Source organism: Hyperolius riggenbachi, chromosome 2 (genome assembly GCF_040937935.1).
Source record: "Hyperolius riggenbachi isolate aHypRig1 chromosome 2, aHypRig1.pri, whole genome shotgun sequence".
NCBI lineage: Eukaryota > Metazoa > Chordata > Amphibia > Anura > Hyperoliidae > Hyperolius > Hyperolius riggenbachi.
The window spans coordinates 566,965,190-566,987,131 of NC_090647.1; the positions used below are offsets into that span (position 1 = coordinate 566,965,190).

The 21,942-nt window shown below is 52.3% G+C and overlaps 1 long non-coding RNA gene across 1 annotated transcript in view; it reads left to right on the forward strand.

The window, feature by feature from the left end:
- LOC137547421 (uncharacterized) overlaps positions 1–18,799 on the forward strand; it is a 71,263-nt gene extending 52,464 nt beyond the window's left edge. Inside the window, exons 3-4 of the long non-coding RNA XR_011026583.1 lie at positions 16,203–16,354; positions 18,409–18,799. This is a non-coding gene — a long non-coding RNA (uncharacterized lncRNA). The remainder of the gene's footprint in view (positions 1–16,202; positions 16,355–18,408) is intronic.
- Positions 18,800–21,942: the final 3,143 nt, after the last annotated feature.

Genomic DNA, 21,942 nt, shown 5'->3' on the forward strand with positions numbered 1-21,942 from the left:
CAGTACCTTCCTCTGGATCAGCAGGGATATGTGAGGGAGCAGGCTGGTGTTGTACCTTCCTCTGGATCAGCAGGGATATGTGAGAAAGCAGGCTGGTGTACCTTCCTCTGGATCAGCAGGGATATGTGAGGGAGCAGGCTGGTGTTGTACCTTCCTCTGGATCAGCAGGGATATGTGAGGGAGCAGGCTGGTGTTGTGCCTTCCTCTGGATCAGCAGGGATATGAGGGTGCAGGCTGGGTTTTGCCTTCCTCTGGATCTGCAGGGATATGTGAGGGAGCAGGCTGGGTTGTGCCTTCCTCTGGATCAGCAGGGATATGTGAGGGAGCAGGCTGGTGTTGTACCTTCCTCTGGATCAGCAGGGATATGTGAGGGTGCAGGCTGGTATTGTGCCTTCCTCTGGATCAGCAGGGATATGTGACGGAGCAGGCTGGTGTTGTGCCTTCCTCTGGATCAGCAGGGATATGTGAGGGAGCAGGCTGGTGTTGTACCTTCCTCTGGATCAGCAGGGATATGTGAGGGTGCAGGCTGGTGTTGTACCTTCCTCTGGATCAGCAGGGATATGTGAGGGTGCAGGCTGGTGTTGTACCTTCCTCTGGATCAGCAGGGATATGTGAGGGAGCAGGCTGGTGTTGTGCCTTCCTCTGGATCAGCAGGGATATGTGAGGGTGCAGGCTGGTGTTGTACCTTCCTCTGGATCAGCAGGGATATGTGAGGGTGCAGGCTGGTGCTGTGCCTTCCTCTGGATCAGCAGGGATATGTGAGGTAGCAGGCTGGTGTTGTGCCTTCCTCTGGATCAGCAGGGATATGTGAGGGAGCAGGCTGGTGTTGTGCCTTCCTCTGGATCAGCAGGGATATGTGAGGGAGCAGGCTGGTGTTGTACCTTCCTCGGGATCAGCAGGGATATGTGAGGGAGCAGGCTGGTGTTGTTCCTTCCTCTGGATCAGCAGGGATATGTGAGGGAGCAGGCTGGTGTTGTACCTTCCTCGGGATCAGCAGGGATATGTGAGGGAGCAGGCTGGTGTTGTTCCTTCCTCTGGATCAGCAGGGATATGTGAGGGAGCAGGCTGGTGTTGTACCTTCCTCTGGATCAGCAGTGATATGTGAGGGAGCAGGCTGGTGTTGTACCTTCCTCTGGATCAGCAGGGATATGTGAGGGTGCAGGCTGGTGTTGTGCCTTCCTCTGGATCAGCAGGGATATGTGAGGGAGCAGGCTGGTGTTGTGCCTTCCTCTGGATCAGCAGGGATATGTGATGGAGCAGGCTGGTGTTGTGCCTTCCTCTGGATCAGCAGGGATATGTGATGGAGCAGGCTGGTGTTGTGCCTTCCTCTGGATCAGCAGGGATATGTGAGGGTGCAGGCTGGTGTTGTGCCTTCCTCTGGATCAGCAGGGATATGTGAGGGGGGCAGGCTGGTGTTGTGCCTTCCTCTGGATCAGCAGGGATATGTGAGGGAGCAGGCTGGTGTTGTACCTTCCTCTGGATCAGCAGGGATATGTGAGGGTGCAGGCTGGTGTTGTGCCTTCCTCTGGATCAGCAGGGATATGTGAGGGAGCAGGCTGGTGTTGTACCTTCCTCTGGATCAGCAGGGATATGTGAGGGTGCAGGCTGGTGTACCTTCCCCTGGATCAGCAGGGATATGTGAGGGTGCAGGCTGGTGTTGTACCTTCCTCTGGATCAGCAGGGATATGTGAGGGTGCAGGCTGGTGTTGTACCTTCCTCTGGATCAGCAGGGATATGTGAGGGAGCAGGCTGGTGTTGTGCCTTCCTCTGGATCAGCAGGGATATGTGAGGGAGTAGGCTGGTGTTGTGCCTTCCTCTGGATCAGCAGGGATATGTGAGGGAGCAGGCTGGTGTTGTGCCTTCCTCTGGATCAGCAGGGATATGTGAGGGAGCAGGCTGGTGTTGTGCCTTCCTCTAGATCAGCAGGGATATGTGAGGGAGCGGGCTGGTGTTGTACCTTCCTCTTGATCAGCAGGGATATGTGAGGGTGCAGGCTGGTGTTGTGCCTTCCTCTGGATCAGCAGGGATATGTGAGGGAGCGGGCTGGTGTTGTACCTTCCTCTGGATCAGCAGGGATATGTGAGGGTGCAGGCTGGTGTTTTGCCTTCCTCTGGATCAGCAGGGATATGTGAGGGAGCAGGCTGGTGTTGTGCCTTCCTCTGGATCAGCAGGGATATGTGAGGGAGCAGGCCGGTGTTGTGCCTTCCTCTGGATCAGCAGGGATATGTGAGGGGGGCAGGCTGGTGTTGTGCCTTCCTCTGGATCAGCAGGGATATGTGAGGGTGCAGGCTGGTTTTGTGCCTTCCTCTGGATCAGCAGGGATATGTGAGGGTGCAGGCTGGTGTTGTGCCTTCCTCTGGATCAGCAGGGATATGTGAGGGAGCAGGTTGGTGTTGTGCCTTCCTCTGGATCAGCAGGGATATGTGAGGATGCAGGCTGGTGTTGTGCCTTCCTCTGGATCAGCAGGGATATGTGAGGGTGCAGGCTGGTGTTGTACCTTCCTCTGGATCAGCAGGGATATGTGAGGGTGCAGGCTGGTGTTGTGCCTTCCTCTGGATCAGCAGGGATATGTGAGGGAGCGGGCTGGTGTTGTACCTTCCTCTGGGTCAGCAGGGATATGTGAGGGTGCAGGCTGGTGTTGTGCCTTCCTCTGGATCAGCAGGGATATGTGAGGGTGCAGGCTGGTGTTGTGCCTTCCTCTGGATCAGCAGGGATATGTGAGGGTGCAGGCTGGTGTTGTGCCTACCTCTGGATCAGCAGGGATATGTGAGGGAGCAGGTTGGTGTTGTGCCTTCCTCTGGATCAGCAGGGATATGTGAGGATGCAGGCTGGTGTTGTGCCTTCCTCTGGATCAGCAGGGATATGTGAGGGTGCAGGCTGGAGTTGTGCCTTCCTCTGGATCAGCAGGGTTATGTGAGGGAGCAGGCTGGTGTTGTGCCTTCCTCTGGATCAGCAGGGATATGTGAGGGTGCAGGCTGGTGTTGTGCCTTCCTCTGGATCAGCAGGGATATGTGAGGGAGCAGGCTGGTGTTGTGCCTTCCTCTGGATCAGCAGGGATATGTGAGGGAGCAGGCTGGTGTTGTGCCTTCCTCTGGATTAGCAGGGATATGTGAGGGAGCAGGCTGGTGTTGTGCCTTCCTCTGGATCAGCAGGGATATGTGAGGGTGCAGGCTGGTGTTGTGCCTTCCTCTGGATCAGCAGGGGTATGTGAGGGAGCAGGCCTGTGTTTTGCCTTCCTCTGGATCAGCAGGGATATGTGAGGGAGCAGGCTGGTGTTGTACCTCCCTCTGGATCAGCAGGGATATGTGAGGGTGCAGGCTGGCGTTGTGCCTTCCTCTGGATCAGCAGGGATATGTGAGGGAGCAGGCTGGTGTTGTTCCTTCCTCTGGATCAGCAGTGATATGTGAGGGAGCAGGCTGGTGTTGTACCTTCCTCTGGATCAGCAGTGATATGTGAGGGAGCAGGCTGGTGTTGTGCCTTCCTCTGGATCAGCAGGGATATGTGAGGGTGCAGGCTGGCGTTGTGCCTTCCTCTGGATCAGCAGGGATATGTGAGGGAGCAGGCTGGTGTTGTGCCTTCCTCTGGATCAGCAGGGATATGTGAGGGAGCAGGCTGGTGTTGTGCCTTCCTCTGGATCAGCAGGGATATGTGAGGGTGCAGGCTGGTGTTGTGCCCTCTTCTGGATCAGCAGGGATATGTGAGGGGGGCAGGCTGGTGTTGTGCCTTCCTCTGGATCAGCAGGGATATGTGAGGGAGCAGGCTGGTGTTGTACCTTCCTCTGGATCAGCAGGGATATGTGAGGGTGCAGGCTGGTGTTGTGCCTTCCTCTGGATCAGCAGGGATATGTGAGGGAGCAGGCTGGTGTTGTACCTTCCTCTGGATCAGCAGGGATATGTGAGGGTGCAGGCTGGTGTACCTTCCCCTGGATCAGCAGGGATATGTGAGGGTGCAGGCTGGTGTTGTACCTTCCTCTGGATCAGCAGGGATATGTGAGGGTGCAGGCTGGTGTTGTACCTTCCTCTGGATCAGCAGGGATATGTGAGGGAGCGGGCTGGTGTTGTACCTTCCTCTGGATCAGCAGGGATATGTGAGGGTGCAGGCTGGTGTTGTGCCTTCCTCTGGATCAGCAGGGATATGTGAGGGAGCGGGCTGGTGTTGTACCTTCCTCTGGATCAGCAGGGATATGTGAGGGTGCAGGCTGGTGTTGTGCCTTCCTCTGGATCAGCAGGGATATGTGAGGGTGCAGGCTGGTTTTGTGCCTTCCTCTGGATCAGCAGGGATATGTGAGGGTGCAGGCTGGTGTTGTGCCTTCCTCTGGATCAGCAGGGATATGTGAGGGAGCAGGCTGGTGTTGTACCTTTCTCTGGATCGGCAGGGATATGTGAGGGGGCAGGCTGGTGTTGTGCCTTCCTCTGGATCAGCAGGGATATGTGAGGGAGCAGGCTGGTGTTGTGCCTTCCTCTGGATCAGCAGGGATATGTGAGGGAGCAGGCTGGTGTTGTACCTTCCTCTGGATCAGCAGGGATATGTGAGGGTCAGGCTGGTGTTGTGCCTTCCTCTGGATCAGCAGGGATATGTGAGGGTGCAGGCTGGTGTTGTGCCTTCCTCTGGATCAGCAGGGATATGTGAGGGAGCAGGTTGGTGTTGTGCCTTCCTCTGGATCAGCAGGGATATGTGAGGGTGCAGGCTGATGTTGTGCCTTCCTGTGGATCAGCAGGGATATGTGAGGGTGCAGGCTGGTGCTGTGCCTTCCTCTGGATCAGCAGGGATATGTGAGGGTGCAGGCTGGTGTTGTACCTTCCTCTGGATCAGCAGGGATATGTGAGGGAGCAGGCTGGTGTTGTGCCTTCCTCTGGATCAGCAGGGATATGTGAGGGTGCAGGCTGGTGTTGTACCTTCCTCTGGATCAGCAGGGATATGTGAGGGTGCAGGCTGGTGCTGTGCCTTCCTCTGGATCAGCAGGGATATGTGAGGGAGCAGGCTGGTGTTGTGCCTTCCTCTGGATCAGCAGGGATATGTGAGGGAGCAGGCTGGTGTTGTGCCTTCCTCTGGATCAGCAGGGATATGTGAGGGAGCAGGCTGGTGCTGTGCCTTCCTCTGGATCAGCAGGGATATGTGAGGGAGCAGGCTGGTGTTGTACCTTCCTCGGGATCAGCAGGGATATGTGAGGGTGCAGGCGGGTGCTGTGCCTTCCTCTGGATCAGCAGGGATATGTGAGGGTGCAGGCTGGTGTTGTGCCTTCCTCTGGATCAGCAGGGATATGTGAGGGTGCAGGCTGGTGTTGTGCCTTCCTGTGGATCAGCAGGGATATGTGAGGGTGCAAGCTGGTGTTGTGCCTTCCTCTGGATCAGCAGGGATATGTGAGGGTGCAGGCTGGTGCAGTACCTTCCTCTGGATCAGCAGGGATATGTGAGGGAGCAGGCTGGTGTTGTAGCTTCCTCTGGATCAGCAGGGATATGTGAGAAAGCAGGCTGGTGTACCTTCCTCTGGATCAGCAGGGATATGTGAGGGAGCAGGCTGGTGTTGTACCTTCCTCTGGATCAGCAGGGATATGTGAGGGAGCAGGCTGGTGTTGTGCCTTCCTCTGGATCAGCAGGGATATGAGGGTGCAGGCTGGGTTTTGCCTTCCTCTGGATCTGCAGGGATATGTGAGGGAGCAGGCTGGGTTGTGCCTTCCTCTGGATCAGCAGGGATATGTGAGGGAGCAGGCTGGTGTTGTACCTTCCTCTGGATCAGCAGGGATATGTGAGGGTGCAGGCTGGTATTGTGCCTTCCTCTGGATCAGCAGGGATATGTGACGGAGCAGGCTGGTGTTGTGCCTTCCTCTGGATCAGCAGGGATATGTGAGGGAGCAGGCTGGTGTTGTACCTTCCTCTGGATCAGCAGGGATATGTGAGGGTGCAGGCTGGTGTTGTACCTTCCTCTGGATCAGCAGGGATATGTGAGGGTGCAGGCTGGTGTTGTGCCTTCCTCTGGATCAGCAGGGATATGTGAGGGAGCAGGTTGGTGTTGTGCCTTCCTCTGGATCAGCAGGGATATGTGAGGATGCAGGCTGGTGTTGTGCCTTCCTCTGGATCAGCAGGGATATGTGAGGGTGCAGGCTGGTGTTGTACCTTCCTCTGGATCAGCAGGGATATGTGAGGGTGCAGGCTGGTGTTGTGCCTTCCTCTGGATCAGCAGGGATATGTGAGGGAGCGGGCTGGTGTTGTACCTTCCTCTGGGTCAGCAGGGATATGTGAGGGTGCAGGCTGGTGTTGTGCCTTCCTCTGGATCAGCAGGGATATGTGAGGGTGCAGGCTGGTGTTGTGCCTTCCTCTGGATCAGCAGGGATATGTGAGGGTGCAGGCTGGTGTTGTGCCTACCTCTGGATCAGCAGGGATATGTGAGGGAGCAGGTTGGTGTTGTGCCTTCCTCTGGATCAGCAGGGATATGTGAGGATGCAGGCTGGTGTTGTGCCTTCCTCTGGATCAGCAGGGATATGTGAGGGAGCAGGCTGGAGTTGTGCCTTCCTCTGGATCAGCAGGGATATGTGAGGGAGCAGGCTGGTGTTGTGCCTTCCTCTGGATCAGCAGGGATATGTGAGGGAGCAGGCTGGTGTTGTGCCTTCCTCGGGATCAGCAGGGATATGTGAGGGTGCAGGCTGGTGCTGTGCCTTCCTCTGGATCAGCAGGGATATGTGAGGGTGCAGGCTGGTGTTGTACCTTCCTCTGGATCAGCAGGGATATGTGAGGGAGCAGGCTGGTGTTGTGCCTTCCTCTGGATCAGCAGGGATATGTGAGGGTGCAGGCTGGTGTTGTACCTTCCTCTGGATCAGCAGGGATATGTGAGGGTGCAGGCTGGTGCTGTGCCTTCCTCTGGATCAGCAGGGATATGTGAGGGAGCAGGCTGGTGTTGTGCCTTCCTCTGGATCAGCAGGGATATGTGAGGGAGCAGGCTGGTGTTGTGCCTTCCTCTGGATCAGCAGGGATATGTGAGGGAGCAGGCTGGTGCTGTGCCTTCCTCTGGATCAGCAGGGATATGTGAGGGAGCAGGCTGGTGTTGTACCTTCCTCGGGATCAGCAGGGATATGTGAGGGTGCAGGCGGGTGCTGTGCCTTCCTCTGGATCAGCAGGGATATGTGAGGGTGCAGGCTGGTGTTGTGCCTTCCTCTGGATCAGCAGGGATATGTGAGGGTGCAGGCTGGTGTTGTGCCTTCCTGTGGATCAGCAGGGATATGTGAGGGTGCAAGCTGGTGTTGTGCCTTCCTCTGGATCAGCAGGGATATGTGAGGGTGCAGGGTGGTGCAGTACCTTCCTCTGGATCAGCAGGGATATGTGAGGGAGCAGGCTGGTGTTGTACCTTCCTCTGGATCAGCAGGGATATGTGAGAAAGCAGGCTGGTGTACCTTCCTCTGGATCAGCAGGGATATGTGAGGGAGCAGGCTGGTGTTGTACCTTCCTCTGGATCAGCAGGGATATGTGAGGGAGCAGGCTGGTGTTGTGCCTTCCTCTGGATCAGCAGGGATATGAGGGTGCAGGCTGGGTTTTGCCTTCCTCTGGATCTGCAGGGATATGTGAGGGAGCAGGCTGGGTTGTGCCTTCCTCTGGATCAGCAGGGATATGTGAGGGAGCAGGCTGGTGTTGTACCTTCCTCTGGATCAGCAGGGATATGTGAGGGTGCAGGCTGGTATTGTGCCTTCCTCTGGATCAGCAGGGATATGTGACGGAGCAGGCTGGTGTTGTGCCTTCCTCTGGATCAGCAGGGATATGTGAGGGAGCAGGCTGGTGTTGTACCTTCCTCTGGATCAGCAGGGATATGTGAGGGTGCAGGCTGGTGTTGTACCTTCCTCTGGATCAGCAGGGATATGTGAGGGAGCAGGCTGGTGTTGTACCTTCCTCTGGATCAGCAGGGATATGTGAGGGTGCAGGCTGGTGTTGTGCCTTCCTCTGGATCAGCAGGGATATGTGAGGGTGCAGGCTGGTGTTGTGCCTTCCTCTGGATCAGCAGGGATATGTGAGGGTGCAGGCTGGTATTGTGCCTTCCTCTGGATCAGCAGGGATATGTGAGGGTGCAGGCTGGTGTTGTACCTTCCTCTGGATCAGCAGGGATATGTGAGGGTGCAGGCTGGTGTTGTACCTTCCTCTGGATCAGCAGGGATATGTGAGGGAGCAGGCTGGTGTTGTACCTTCCTCTGGATCAGCAGGGATATGTGAGGGTGCAGGCTGGTGTTGTGCCTTCCTCTGGATCAGCAGGGATATGTGAGGGTGCAGGCTGGTGTTGTACCTTCCTCTGGATCAGCAGGGATATGTGAGGGTGCAGGCTGGTGCTGTGCCTTCCTCTGGATCAGCAGGGATATGTGAGGGTGCAGGCTGGTGTTGTACCTTCCTCTGGATCAGCAGGGATATGTGAGGGAGCAGGCTGGTGTTGTGCCTTCCTCTGGATCAGCAGGGATATGTGAGGGTGCAGGCTGGTGTTGTACCTTCCTCTGGATCAGCAGGGATATGTGAGGGAGCAGGCTGGTGTTGTGCCTTCCTCTGGATCAGCAGGGATATGTGAGGGAGCAGGCTGGTGTTGTGCCTTCCTCTGGATCAGCAGGGATATGTGAGGGAGCAGGCTGGTGTTGTGCCTTCCTCTGGATCAGCAGGGATATGTGAGGGTGCAGGCTGGTGTTGTGCCTTCCTCTGGATCAGCAGGGTTATGTGAGGGTGCAGGCTGGTGTTGTGCCTTCCTCTGGATCAGCAGGGATATGTGAGGGTGCAGGCTGGTGTTGTGCCTTCCTCTGGATCAGCAGGGATATGTGAGGGAGCAGGCTGGTGTTGTACTTTGTTTTCTGGTTGAACTTGATGGACAGATGTCTTTTTTTAACCCACATAACTAAGTGAACATCTGCAGTTACCCACAGTGCGCCGCTACTGAATATGCAAGCGATTCTAAAGAGATAATTTGCATATTCAGCAGTGGTGCATTGTGGGTAACCACAGATGTTCACTTAACACTGAATTATTGTAAGTTTCCTTCTGCTTTAAGAACACAAATCACACCAAGCGTTGCTTTTTAGTAGGAGGGCTTTTCGGTCTCTTTAGTCCCCGATACTTTTCTAGCGGTTTGGGTCACCCTGAGCTGCTCGGTTATAGTCTCATATGGAGAAAACAGATGTAATACTGAAGCACCGCTGCCAGATACATGTGGACAATCCACATCCAGCTCACCACTGCCAACATTCCCATATGTTAAAATCCATCATTCATCCAAAACAGAAGCCAAACGTGGTCATTTCCACATTCCGAAATATGACTGACTTTATCAGATCCCCTCAGAGAGCAGAGACTGCAGAGCGCTTATCAGGAGATCCCCTCAGAGAGCGGAGACTGCAGAATGCTTATCAGGAGATCCCCTCAGAGAGCAGAGACTGCAGAACGCTTATCAGGAGATCCCCTCGGAGAGCAGAGACTGCAGAACGCTTATCAGCAGATCCCCTCAGAGAGCAGAGACTGCAGAACGCTTATCAGGAGATCCCCTCAGAGAGCAGAGACTGCAGAGCGCTTAACAGGAGATCCCCTCGGAGAGCAGAGACTGCAGAACGCTTATCAGGAGATCCTCTCAGAGAGCAGAGACTGCAGAACGCTTATCAGCAGGTCCCCTCAGAGAGCAGAGACTGCAGAATGCTTATCAGGAGATCCCCTCAGAGAGCAGAGACTGCAGAACGCTTATCAGCAGATCCCCTCAGAGAGCAGAGACTGCAGAATGCTTATCAGCGGAGCCCCTCAGAGAGCAGAGACTGCAGAATGCTTATCAGGAGATCCCCTCAGAGAGCAGAGACTGCAGAATGCTTATCAGCGGATCCCCTCAGAGAGCGGAGACTGCAGAATGCTTATCAGCAGATCCCCTCAGAGAGCAGAGACTGTAGAACGCTTATCAGCGGATCCCCTCAGAGAGCAGAGACTGTAGAACGCTTATCAGGATATCCCCTCAGAGAGCGGAGACTGCAGAGCGCTTATCAGGATATCCCCTCAGAGAGCGGAGACTGCAGAGCGCTTATCAGGATATCCCCTCAGAGAGCGGAGACTGCAGAATGCTTATCAGCGGATCCCCTCAGAGAGCAGAGACTGCAGAATTAAAAGCAAATAGTCCCCCCAATCAGCCCCAAAGGCTGCGAGAATACTTATCAGTGAGGAAAACACCTGTTTTTCCTCACGTGATTCTGCAAATCGCGGTGATACCGCCATGCACAGGTGATACCGCCATGCACAGGTAATGCCGCCATGCACAGGTAATACTGCCATGCACAGGTGATACCGCCATGCACAGGTGATACCGTCATGCACAGGCGATACCGCCATGCACAGGTGATACCGCCATGCACAGGTGATACCGCCATGCACAGGTAGTACTGCCATGCACAGGTAATACCGCCATGCACAGGTAATACCGCCATGCACAAGTAATACCGCCATGCACAGGTAGTACTGCCATGCACAGGTGATACCGCCATGCACAGGTGATACCGCCATGCACAGGTGATGCCGCCATGCACAGGTGATACCGCCATGCACAGGTGATACCGTCATGCACAGGTAATACTGCCATGCACAGGTAATACTGTCATGCACAGGCAATACTGCCATGCACAGCTAATACCGCCATGCACAGGTAATACTGCCATGCACAAGTAATACCGCTATGCACAGGTAATACCGCCATGCACAGGTAATACCGCCATGCACAGGTAATACCGCCATGCACAGGTAATGCCGCCATGCACAGGTGATACCGCCATGCACAGGTGATACCGCCATGCACAGGTAATACCGCCATGCACAGGCAATACTGCCATGCACAGGTGATACCGCCATGCACAGGTAGTACTGCCATGCACAGGTAGTACTGCCATGCACAGGTGATACCGCCATGCACAGGTGATACCGCCATGCACAGGTAATACTGCCATGCACAGGTGATACCGCCATGCACAGGTAATACTGCCATGCACAGGTGATACCGCCATGCACAGGTAGTACCGCCATGCACAGGTAATACCGCCATGCACAGGTAGTACTGCCATGCACAGGTAGTACTGCCATGCACAGGTGATACCGCCATGCACAGGTGATACCGCCATGCACAGGTAATACTGCCATGCACAGGTGATACCGCCATGCACAGGTGATACTGCCATGCACAGGTGATACCGCCATGCACAGGTGATACCGCCATGCACAGGTGATACCGCCATGCACAGGTAATACTGCCATGCACAGGCAATACTGCCATGCACAGGTGATACCGCCATGCACAGGTAGTACTGCCATGCACAGGTAGTACTGCCATGCACTGGTGATACTGCCATGCACTGGTGATACCGCCATGCACAGGTAATACTGCCATGCACAGGTGATACCGCCATGCACAGGTGATACCGCCATGCACAGGTGATACCGCCATGCACAGGTAATACTGCCATGCACAGGTAATACCGCCATGCACAGGTGATACCGCCATGCACAGGTAGTACTGCCATGCACAGGTAGTACTGCCATGCACTGGTGATACTGCCATGCACTGGTGATACTGCCATGCACAGGTAATACTGACAGCAAACAGCAATATGACCCTTACTTCCAGCAGCAAGTACCGCAAGTCACGCCATTAGAGCGATCCTCTGTACTCAAATAGCACGTCTGTTGCTATGGTAATGTGCGCAGCTTAATGAGAGGAGCGCACGCTATGCGTGGTAGAGCAGCATAGTGGGCGTTGCTAACTTACTTGCGCTCCTTCTAAGTAATGGCCGCCCCATTGATCCCTTCCTGAACCCCGACAGGTCCAGTGTCTAAATATGATCCCACCGCTGTCATGTGACAGGCAGCTTATTGGGCCAATCAAGGCACTGAGATCACGTCCATTGAATCCATTGGCCCCGCCGGGGCTCAGGGCGGGTTCAGTGAAGCGCCCGTTTCTTAGAAGTAGCGCGAGTAAAGCCCCATCTACGCCATACAATTTTTTGTCCGATTCAATTTGATTCGATTCAATCCGACATGTCCGATTGGGATTCGATTCATTTTGCCATTGTTTTGCATTGGCAAATTGAATCGAATCAAATCCCGATCGGACATGTCAGATTGAATCGAATTGAATCAATGAATCGAATTTAATTGAATTGAACAAAAAATTGTATGGTGTAGATGGGGCTTAAGTTAGCAGTACACGCTACACTGCACTACCGCGCATAGACTGCGTATAACTCTCATCGTCATTGATCGTTTCCTCCGCCCAGCTCCCGCTGTTATACGCTATTTTCCATTTTCACACCTAATGCAGCATTGCGAGTTTCTCCGTCACACCTATAAATGGGGGAAGGAAGCGGCCAAACCTGAAGCTAAGGATGGAAAAAGCTAAACGCAGCTATTTTGTGTGTCTTTATAAATAGCCCAGCGAGTGTCTCTGTGACGTAGGCCGGAGTCTCTCCTTACATAACTGACCTCTGGTTACCTTTCTGCTGTGCCGGTAATTGTCACCTGTCACCGTCACCGTTGGGTGTGGCACTCCGAGCCGTGACGCCTCCAGCCGTCATTATCCAGCTCTGCAAAAGCAATGGGTGAAATTTCATCTGCCTGCCAATGTGTCTCCCCTCCCTGAACGCAAATAACGTGTACGCACAACAGATCGCTCTATTGTCCCTGTCCCCAGGATCCGTCCTGCGCCCACCATCGCCCCTATCCCGGACCCTGACACTGACAATCTGAAGAGAAAAATCGACTTTTATTAAAGAGGACCTGTAGTGAAAATAACATAATGGTTACATTTGCTTATTTTTTTCAATATTAGTTTATTATTTATTTAGGGCACCATTTGCAACTCAAAAGCGCAGCCTGTAGCATTTTTGGAGCGATTGTGATTCTGTAACAAGTATAGAAAAACAAAATCGCTTCTAAAATTTCTGCAAAGTCTCTAGCACTTTTTGAAGTGAAACAGGGTTGGTGCACACCAAGAGCGCTTCTGAGCACTTTTAAAAGTGGTCAGAGGGAGGCCTGACAGGAGGGTGTTGCAGTAGTCCAGGCGGGAGATGATGACAAGGGTATGGATGAGGAGTTTAGCAGTGCCCGGGATCAGAGGGAGGCCTGACAGGAGGGTGTTGCAGTAGTTCAGGTGGGAGATGATGAGGGCGTGGATGAGGAGTTTGGCTGTGCCCGGGATCAGAGGGAGGCTTGACAGGAGGGTGTTGCAGTAGTCCACGTGGGAGATGATGTGGGCATGGATGATGAGTTTGGCAGTGTCCAGGGTCAGAGGGAGGCCTGACAGGAGGGTGTTGCAATAGTCCAGGTGGGAGATGATGAGGGCATGGATGAGGAGTTTGGCAGTGTCTAGGGTCAGAGGGAGGCCTGACAGGAGGGTGTTGCAGTAGTCCAGGCAGGAGATGATTACAAGGGTATGGATGAGGAGTTTGGCAGTGCCCGGTGTCAGAGGGAGGTCTGACAGGAGGGTGTTGCAGTAGTCCAGGTGGGAGATGATGTGGGGATAGATGATGAGTTTGGTAGTGCCCGGTGTCAGAGGGAGGCCTGACAGGAGGGTGTTGCAGTAGTCCAGGTGGGAGATGATGTAGGGATAGATGATGAGTTTGGTAGTGCCCGGTGTCAGAGGGAGGCCTGACAGGAGGGTGTTGCAGTAGTCCAGGTGGGAGATGATGTGGGTATGGATGAGGAGTTTGGCAGTGCCCGGTGTCAGAGGGAGGTCTGACAGGAGGGTGTTGTAGTAGTCCAGGTGGGAGATGATGTGGGCATGGATGAGGAGTTTGGCAGTGTCTGGGGTCACAGGAAGTCCTGACAGGAGGGTGCTGCAGTAGTCCAGGTAGAAGATGATGAGGGCATGGATGAGGAGTTTGGCAGTATCCAGGTTCAGAGGGAGACCTGACAGGAGGGTGTTGCAGTAGTCCAGGCGGAGGATGATGAGGGCATCGACAAGGAGTTTGGCAGTGTCCGGGGTCAGGAAGGAGCTGATCTTGGAGATGTTGCGTACATGGAAATTGCCGGCCCAAGCAATGCTTTGGATGTGGGGGTGAAGGAGAGGGCTGAGTCCAGGGTGACACCCAGGCAGCAGGCTTGTGGGGTCAGGCGGACAATTGTACTGTTGACAGAGACATAGATGTCAGCGGGGGCAGTGGTGTAGCAATAGTGGATGCAGAGGTTGTGACCACACCGGGGTCCCTGGACCAGAGGGGCCCTCCATCCATTTTATTAGCTTTGCATTGGTGTTATGCTGGTAATGAACACCTCTACTGTATATGTGCATTGCATGGTGTTAATCCTTTACAAACTGTTTCCTTACTTTGATTACACCTCTCTGACACTGCAGCTGCTCCCTCCCCTGCTTACACCTCTCTGACACTGCAGCTGTCTCCTCCCCTGCTAACACCTCTCTGATACTGCAGCTGTCCCCTCCCCTGCTTACACTTCTCTGACACTGCAGCTGTCCCCTCCCCTGCTTACACCTCTCTGACACTGCAGCTGCCCACTCCCCTGCTTACACCTCTGACACTGCAGCTGTACCCTCTCCTGCTTACACCTCTCTGACACTGCAGCTGTCCCCTCCCCTGCTTACACCTCTCTGACACTGCAGCTACCCCCCCCCCCTGCTTACACCTCTCTGACACTGCATCTGTCCCCTCCCCTGCTTACACCTCTCTGACACTGCAGCTGTCCCCACCCCTGCTTACACCTCTCTGACACTACAGCTGCCCCCCCCCTGCTTACACCTCTCTGACATTGCAGCTGTCCCCTTCCCTGCATACACCTCTCTGACACTGCGGCTGTCCCCTCCCCTGCTTCCACCTCTCTGACACTGCGGCTGTCCCCTCACCTGCTTACACCTCTCTGACACTGCAGCTGTCCCCTCACCTGCTTACACCTCTCTGACACTGCAGCTGTCCCCCCCCCCCCCCCCCGGCCTACACCTCTCTGACACTGCAGCTGTCCCCTCCTCGCCTACACCTCTCTGACACTGCAGCTTTCGCCTCCCCTGCTTACACCTCTCTGACACTGCAGCTGCCCCCCCCCCCCCCCCCCGCCCTACACCTCTCTGACACTGCAGCTGCCCCCCCCCCCCCCGCCCTACACCTCTCTGACACTGCAGCTGTCCCCTCCCCGCCTACACCTCTCTGACACTGCAGCTTTCGCCTCCCCTGCTTACACCTCTCTGACACTGCAGCTGTCCCCACCCCTGCTTACACCTCTGACACTGCAGCTGTCCCCACCCCTGCTTACACCTCTCTGACACTGCAGCTGTCCCCTCCCCTGCTCACACCTCTCTGACATTGCAGCTGTCCCCTTCCCTGCATACACTTCTCTGACACTGCAGCTGTCCCCTCCCCTGCTTACACCTCTGACACTGCAGCTGTTCCCTCCCCTGCTTACACCACTCTGACACTGCAGCTGCCCCCTCACCTGCTTACACCTCTCTGACACTGCAGCTGTCTCCTCCCCTGCTTACACCTTTCTAAAACTGCAGCTGCCCTTGGTAGGTTTTGGTGCTCCATATCAATACAGTGCTTGGGGCTGCATGTAAAACTCCTAGTGGGGCCCATGCTCCTTTGTTACACCACTGGACAGGAGTGAGATTGCACAGGGCGGGAAAATTAAGTATAAGAAACACTAGGAGGTGGACTTTGCTCTTGCAAATTTACAATCTAGAGCATAGTGGGATGAAGACACTTGAGAAGGATACACAGATTAGTGGATAAGGCAGTGAGCCTCCAATGTTACCTACAGCACATTATAGGCGTGTCTGCAGGTCTGTTTTGAGGGTACATTTGAAGGTTTCCAGGCTCGGAGCATGACATACAGCTGTTGGAGAGAATTCCAGAGGAGAGGTCACACTCGTGAGAAGTCCTGGATGTGGAAATCAGAGGAGGTGACCAAGCTGGATAACAAGAGGGTCTCTTGGGAGGAGCGAAGGTTCTGGGCGGGATGGTATCCGGAGATTAATGAGCAAATGTAAGTCGCTAAAAAGTTATGTGTAATACAATACATTTTTGCAATATGGGGGAAAATTCTCATAGACTTGAAAAATTGTTTATTTTAGTGCAAAAATTCGCAGAAAATGCAAAGAAATCACAAACCTATTACAAAATGTTTTTTGGTGGCTTTTTTGCTCAAAAGTTGAATTTAACATAAGAATACCGCCAGCATATAACTGACGCCTCCGATCTGATGGAATTTCTGAACTTCTCTCAGGAACTGTCGGTGACGAGATTGTTGTTTCCACGGAAATGTGTCAGTTTGCCGCACGATGCTATCGCTGTCTGGGAGAGAACCCGACATACAGGTCAGACAGCCAGATCTGATGGATATCTGCCCCCAACTTACGGGTGGATGTAAAGATTACGGTAAGAATGATCTCGCCCTGTTTCTCTGGAAATCGGCGGTGCTGCGCAGCGATGACTAAACATGCCAATATTCTTTCCGCATTCATTTTTCAGTAAATAACGCGGACCCTGAACTCAGAACTTCCTCTCTGCTCTAAAAAATACACAACAGCATAATTACCTTCAAGCAAAAAAACATTTCTTTGTTACAGCTGATACAAATCCTGCAATAATTCTGCAGTGTGTCTACTTCCTGCTTTCATGGAAGCAGGCATATTGTTAACATCCTGTGCTTTTAAATGAGCTTATCTGCCATCTCTGCCATGGCAGTCATGTGACACAGGGGAGAGATTTGATTACAACCTGTGATTAGACACAAATGAGGGGGAATTAAACAGGCTAAACTCTGTAAATACATACAGGGTGCATTTCTCTGTTTTCCTTTAAATTTGATTTTCGAGCATAAATGCTATTGTAAATAAGTTTTGGTATTTTTTGCGCTTTTCGCAGAAAAAAAAAAAAATGATTTTTTTTTCAGCATTATCGCAATAAAAAAATTTGCAGTGAAAATATTGGATTTCTGCATTTTTGCAAATTATTGGGGTAAAATATCAATTTTAGCGTTTTTTGCACTCGAAAATAGCATTATTTTCGTGTGAAAATGACTGTTCCTGCGTGAAGTTGCGTGGGAAGTGCGGAGATGTGGCGTATCATGTGATGTAATGCGTCACACATGGCTTGTCTCTTCCATGGGGGGCTCACGCTGAACTGTGCGGAAAATGCACACGTTCTTTTGTACGCTTTTCTTTAGACACCGCACACGTTCATATACATAAAAACGTTTTAGTTTTTTCCACAGCAGATAATGTAAAAATACATAGAAAGGATGGTCTCCGGACATGGCGTTGGTCCACTCCCCCCCCCCCCCCCCCCGCAGGCACACTTATCCGGTGTGACCCTTGCCCAGAGGTCATCCAATCAAGAACGGTCCTGGTGCGGGGTGGGGGGATTGGTTGGGGGCACCTGAGATGTGATGTCGGTGAGCCTAGGGGGACAATATATAATGTGGCTGTACAACTGGCTCTCCGCCCTGCCCCCTGTTTTATGGATTTGTTTTTGGGGTGGGCTTTGTGGGACAACATCCCTGATGTTCTGGAGGAAAGTCCAGTATTTGGGGTTTCATATAAATTTTACTGATATTTAAAGTGTACCAGAGATGGGAGAAAAACTCCAGAAATAAGAGGAACAGGAAGCAGATGACTAAAATAAATGATTAAAATGACCATTACACGCATAAAAAAAACAAGCAAACAAAAAAAAAACAACAACCCACATGCTTTTTTATATTGTACGCATGCTTACAGACAGCTTGCAAGCCCGCAACTTGCAAGCGGTCCGCAAAAATGCTTACAATATAAAGTAATGCTTTGTTTCGGGGGTTAAACCTGGGACGACAGGAAGTAAAATTTTTATACCTACCTGGGGCTTCCTCCAGCCCCCTCCGTGCAGATCGCTCCCTCGCCGCCGCCGTCCAAAGCCTCCTGGATTCTCCCGCGTAGCAGACCGTTTATCTGCGGCCAGTCGGTGCAGGGGCGGTGCGTCCAAGCGCGCTGCCTATTTTGCTTATTTTGCTGCGGTTATACAGTATATTTGCAATGTATAGAGCTGAAAATATTGTGTGTATTCTGAACATTGTGTGGTCCCCACTATAAGCAGCCCCTCCCCCCCAGCTGCTCTCCCCCCCCCCCCTCCTGGCCTCCCCGTCACTTGCTAACTTTAGACACTTGCTCATATTCTGGTGCCACACAAGAGCCGGCGGTGACACAGCAGATAACTGTCATATCTGCTGTGTCACAATAACTGCCTTAACTGCCAGAGCCCCTTATCGCCTGCGGTGTAGCCCTTGTGTCTGTCGCAAGTTATGAATGGCTGCTGCGACTGCTGGGCGATCGCGTCCTCCCGCGCTCCTGTGGTTGTGGGGCCAGATGATAATTGATGGGCTCAGGAGGAAGTTGCTGTTACTCAGATTGTATCAGATACTTCCTCTAATGAGAATTTCTCCTTTATGTATTCAGTGGCGGAATGATCCGGATCATCCTGTTCTAGGCAAATCGCTGACAGCGCAGATCGCGTGTCACCTGCGTCCTGCGGTCCCAGATTCAGCAGGAGCATGAGGAGGTGTTGTGCAGCCATACGGGTATGCCCCCGCGGGCCCAGATGCAGCAGGAGGATGAGGAGGTGTTGTCCAGCCATGCAGGTGTGCCCCTGCGGGCCCAGAAGCAGCAGCAGGACAAGGAGGTGTTGTCCAGCCATGCAGGTGTGCCCCTGCGGGCCCAGAAGCAGCAGCAGGACAAGGAGGTGTTGTGCAGCCATGCGGGTGTGCCTTGGAAAACTTGGGCACACGCTAGTGGCGGAAGGTTTGGCGCTGCCTTAGGCACCCATTAAAATAGCGGTATTAAGGGGAAATTACGCACCAGCAGCGATAAATAGCGGCTGCCCAAATTACACCTCAATGCCATGATTTCAATGAAAAATGTACAATTTAAAAAATTACGATTATTACGAAATTTCTTAAAGTACGATTTTTAATGTATTTATTTTTTTATGGTGGGGGCGGTCAGGGTTAGTCATCAGGTAGGGTGTGGGCTGACTGTTAGGGTTAAGCGTCAGGAAGAGTGCCGGGGGAGGGGGGGGGGTAGTTAGGGATAGGCGTCAGGTAGGGCGTTTGTGCATGGGGAGGGGCCTGTTAGGGTTAGGCATCAGGAAAGGTATCTGTGCGGGGAGGGGGCTGTTAGGTTTAGGCGTCAGGTAGAGTGTTTGTGCAGGTGGGACTCTTAGGGTTAGGCGTCAGGTAGGGCGCTTGTGCATGGGGAGGGGGCTGTTAGGGTTAGGCATCAGGAAGGGTGTGTGTGCAGGGGGAGGAGGGGCTAGGAGTCAGGCAGGTTATTTGTGCTGGGGGAGGAGGGGCTAGGCGTCAGGGGGAGGGTTTTGTGTTAAGGCTGTGTGTTAGGTTTAGCTATAGTAAAACATCAGTATTTAATACCAATATTTTAATATCCTTCACTTTAATTGTAGAATATCAGTACATTTACAGATATTCTTGCAGGCGTTCCTGGGCACCTAAATTCCCAGGCTCCCTTTAATTACGCATGCCGCTGGCCCACCTTCTCCCCATGGCCGCTCACATGCTGCGCTGCCTCCGCAGGGAGCCCCGGGTGGTGCAGATGCAGGTGAGGGAGGGTCTGTAGGTCACCGTCGAGGGAGGGGGAAGCTGGGGCTTCCTCCCAGATGGCCGTAGGCAGCGAATGAGGGAGTTACAGGAGACCCTTGTCTTGGAGAAAGCCTTCCCCCTACCGTCCACCCCACATCCCTCTTCAGCCCTGTGGCTACCAGCACCAGCCCCTGGGAGATCTGCTGAGTCCAGCAAGGGCCTTGTACTAGTCTGAGCTGCCCAGACAGGACTAGGCTGAATCCTCCAGTCATGCCAGAGTCTGACCAGCAGGGTGGCTGACTACAACAGGTACCCCAGTGCATATGAAGCATGCTCCCCGAGGACCTCATGTAGTACCAGGAGGGGGATTGCCCAGTACGCCCTGAAAGTCCTCCCCGCCGCCCTTCCAGCGTGCTGTCAGAGAGATGCTCCAGGGCGTCTGGGGGCGTGGTCACAGAGAAGCGCGCTCGTCTGTCCGACAAGTCGGTGGATAGATTGACGTTCATGATGGTGAACCAGGCTTGGATGGAAGGTGATTTCTTGGCCCCGCCCGCCGATGGTGACCTCGCTGTAGGAGGGCCTGAACTGCGACCCCTCCTCCTCCCTCAAGTCTTCCACACATTTTTCTGTGATTGATTACACTTGTCTGCCTGTCTGATTTGCAGTGGCGTATCTGGGTAAAATAGCGCCTATGGCAAACACTTAAATTGCGCCCCCCGGCCCCGCCCCCAAGAAGAGTCTCATTCCCCCATAATAAAAGCAGCCAGGTGCCTCAAGATAATTAAGTAGCAGTGTCCCCTATATACATAATTTGAGTAGATATGTTCCACAGACAATAGCATTAAGAAGGCACATGTGCTCCTAGATATCAATATAAGGTATAGTTATATGTGCATGCCACATTTGAAAAGTGCTCATCTAAGGACAGTTACTGGCATGACTATGTACTCTGTAATGTGCTGCAGAAGATGCCAGTGCTATATAAATACATAATAATAATATGGTAGGACATTAGACTATGACTATGGTAGGATTAGAGTGTGAGCTCCTCTGAGGACAGTCAGTGACATGACTATGTACTCTGTAATGTGCTGCAGAAGATGCCAGTGCTATATAAATACATAATAATAATATGGTAGGACATTACACTATGACTATGGTAGGATTAGAGTGTGAGCTCCTCTGAGGACAGTCAGTGACATGACTATGTACTCTGTAATGTGCTGCAGGAGATGTCAGTGCTATATAAATACATAATAATAATAATATGGTAGGACATTAGACTATGACTATGGTAGGATTAGATTGTGAGCTCCTCTGAGGACAGTCAGTGACATGACTATGTACTCTGTAATGTGCTGCAGAAGATGTCAGTGCTATATAAATACATAATAATAATATGGTAGGACATTAGACTATGACTATGGTAGGAGTAGATTGTGAGCTCCTCTGAGGACAGTCAGTGACATGACTATGTACTCTGTAATGTGCTGCAGAAGATGTCAGTGCTATATAAATACATAATAATAATATGGTAGGACATTAGACTATGACTATGATAGGATTAGAGTGTGAGCTCCTCTGAGGACAGTCAGTGACATGACTATGTACTCTGTAATGTGCTGCAGAAGATGTCAGTGCTATATAAATACATAATAATAATATGGTAGGACATTAGACTATGACTATGGTAGGATTAGATTGTGAGCTCCTCTGAGGACAGTTATTGACATGACCATGTACTCTGTAAAGTGCTGCAGAAGATGTCAGTGCTATATAAATACATACTAATAACAATATGATAGGACATTAGACTATGACTATGGTAGGACTCGATTGTGAGCTCCTTTGAGGACAGTCAGTGACATGACTATGTACTCTGTAATGTGCTGCAGAAGATTTCAGTGCTATATAAATACATAATAATAATATCGAAGGACATTAGACTAGGACTATGGAAGGATTAGATTGTGAGCTCCTCTGAGGACAGTCAGTGGCATGACTATGTACTCTGTAATGTGCTGCAGAAGATTTCAGTGCTATATAAATACATAATAATAATATGACTGGACATTAGACTATGACTATGGCAGGATTAGAGTGTGAGCTCCTCTGAGGACAGTCAGTGACATGACTATGTACTCTGTAATGTGCTGCAGAAGATGTCAGTGCTATATAAATACATAATAATAATATGGTAGGACATTACACTATGACTATGGTAGAATTAGAGTGTGAGCTCCTCTGAGGACAGTTACTGGCATGACTATGTACTCTGTAATGTGCTGCAGAAGATGTCAGTGCTATATAAATACATAATAATAATATGACTGGACATTAGACTATGACTATGGCAGGATTAGAGTGTGAGCTCCTCTGAGGACAGTCAGTGACATGA